Raw genomic sequence first — 3,077 nt, forward strand, 5'->3', positions numbered from 1 at the left:
TTGTGGTATAGGCTAGAACTATTGGCAGCCATTCTTGAGGTCCGAAAAGTCTAAACCTTGTCTGTGGTATTCCGAGTAGGATCCGGGAAGGGATGGCCGTGACGAGCTTCAAACTCGCGAGTGCTGGGCGCAGTGACAGATGCAAAAGGATTACTGAATCCTATTCCAGTATGATCGAGAACCGACAGATGAATAGCTGTGTGGTGACAGCGCATCTTGGACCATTTTCACTGAGAGGATGGGAAGTAGCCATTGACAATGGTGATGCCCCTAAACAAAGCTTGCCATAGAAAGGAGTATGAAGGATTGGATGAAAGCAATAGGAAAGCAGAGGTTCAGAAGGAACGAAAGCATCTCTATACGCTTATCTGAAATTCTCACCAATGAATTACATAAGTATCTCTATCTTTATTTTATGTTTTATTTATCTTTTAATTATTAAAACTATATAACCATTTGAATATGCCTGACTGAGATTTACAAGGTGACCATAGCTTGCTTCCAGCCGACAATCTCCGTGGGATCGACCCTTACTCACGTAAGGTTTATTACTTGGACGATCCAGTGCACTTGCTGGTTAGTTGTGCGAAGTTGTGACAAAGTGTGTGAATTACGTTCCGAGCACCAAGTTTTTGGCACCGTTGTTAAGGATCACAATTTCATGCACCAAGCACCTCACCTGAGGCAATCCCAAGGAGCACAGCACAACCAACAACAAGTTCCGCAGATCACTCAATCTAATTCCTCTCCGAGTGACGAGGCATTTCAATCCATTGCGCAAGGACAAAGGAACATGGAAAGTTCACTTAATAGTCTAACATCCGCTATACAAGCTCTCATCTTTATGCTGGGATCATCCAATACCTCAAACACTCAACATGCAAGCTCCAGTGGAATTCCTTCTCAAGCCTTACCCAATCCAAAGGGTGGCATCAATGCCATCACCCTAAGGTCTAGAACCACACTGCAAGTTAGGAATCAAGAGGAGCCAATCCCATCAGAACACGCCTCAGCTGAAGAGGTGGTAGAAGTAGAGGATGCTGAAGAGGAAGAGGACATACAAGACATGGTTGAAGAGGAAGAAGCTCAACCACAGAAAGAAGCACCAAAGGATGCAGATGCTGCAGTAAATGCCCTTCCTATTCCATTTCTACAAATTGCAAGGAAGGCCAGGAAGCAGATGGAACTTGATCCCAAAATGGTAGAAATATTCAAAAAGGTTGAGGTAACTGTTCCCCTTTTTTATGTTATTCAGAAGGTACCTAAATACGCAAAGTTTCTAAAAGATTTATGTATACATAAAGACAAAATTAATGAATTAGAAACTATTCCTTTAGGTAGTTCTATATCTGCTTTAATGGGAGGAATACCTGGTCCATGTATGGTTAACTGTACTATTGGAGGTGTGATATTTTCTGACTGCATGTGTGATTTAGGAGCATGTGTTAGTATAATGCCTTTGTCTATATATGATACTTTGAGGCTTCCTCCCTTAAAAAGGTCGGCAACTCGTTTTATGTTAGCAGATAAAAGCATTATTACAGTGGTTGGAATTGCTAAAGATGTATTAGTGAGCATTAAGGGGCTCACATTTCCCATTGACTTCTATATCCTGGAAATGCCCCCTAATGACTCAGGAAGGCCATCATCAATCCTGCTTGGAAGACCATTCCTGAAGACTTCAAAGTTCAAGTTGGATGCATTTTCTAGAACTTATTCTTTTGAAATAGATGGCAGAATAGTGAAATTCAGTTTAAATGGAGCTTTAGAGCACCCTCCGGATGATCATTCTATCTCCCAGTGTGACATCATAGATGAAACTGTGGCTGAAGTTCACCAAGAGGAATTAGAAGAGAAGTACACAGGACAAGGTCCAAGTGTGGGGACTCTTTCAGAGGACAATGAGGGCACTTTGCCATTATCACCAGCTCCGGATGATCCAGAGCCTGGCCATGAGCATAAATTGGAATTAAAGCCCCTCCCTCCACACCTCAAGTATGCTTACTTTGAGGACAAGCAGAGGTTTCCAGTTATCATTGCAAGGGAACTCACTTCTCAACAAGAAGAACAGCTACTCAGTGTGCTGAGAAAACACAAGAAAGCAATTGGATGGAGCCCGGCGGATATAGTAGGCATCAGCCCTCAAGTTTGTGAGCAAAGAATATTCCTAGAAGAGGGAAAAAAGTCCGTCCATCAACCTCAGAGAAGACTGAATCCCACCATCTTAGAAGTCGTCAAGAAAGAAGTGACCAGGCTACTTGAAGCAGATATCATTTACCCCATCTCAGATAGCGAATGGGTCAGTCCAGTACAAGTGGTGTCTAAGAAGTCTGGAATCATAATAGTAAGAAATGAGCATGGAGAGCTTCTGACAACTAGAGTACAGAATTCATAGAGAATTTGCATTGACTATAGGCGTCTCAACCAAGCCACTCGCAAGGATCATTACCCCTTGCCATTCATTGATCAGATGCTTCATCGCCTGTCAGGTAAATCCCATTATTGCTTTTTAGATGGTTATACAGGCTATTTTCAAATCCATATAGCTCCTGAAGATCAGGAAAAGACTACTTTTACGTGTCTTTTTGGCACTTATGCTTATAAGAGAATGCCCTTGGGCTTGTGCAATTCACCAGCTACTTTCCAAAGGTGCATGATGAGTCTTTTCTCTGACCTTATTGAGAACTGTATGGAGGTTTTTATGGATGATTTTAGCGTTTATAGTGATTCATTTAGCCTTTGCTTGGATAGTTTATCTAGAGTATTAGATAGATGTGTCAGTACAAACCTTGTATTAAATTTTGAAAAATGTCACTTTATGGTAAAACAGGGGATTGTACTAGGACATGTTGTGTCTAATACTGACATTTCTGTAGATCCAGCAAAGGTGGATTTTATTTCTAGTTTACCTTACCCCTCCTCTGTGAGGAAAGTCCGTTCATTCCTTGGCCATGCAGGTTTTTATCGGAGATTCATTAAGGACTTTAGTAAGGTAGCACTACCCTTATCCAGACTACTGCAGAAAGATATTGAGTTCGAGTTCAGTGAGGATTACAAACAAGCGTTTGATAAGCTGA

This window comes from Arachis ipaensis, chromosome B06 (assembly GCF_000816755.2).
Source record: "Arachis ipaensis cultivar K30076 chromosome B06, Araip1.1, whole genome shotgun sequence".
NCBI lineage: Eukaryota > Viridiplantae > Streptophyta > Magnoliopsida > Fabales > Fabaceae > Arachis > Arachis ipaensis.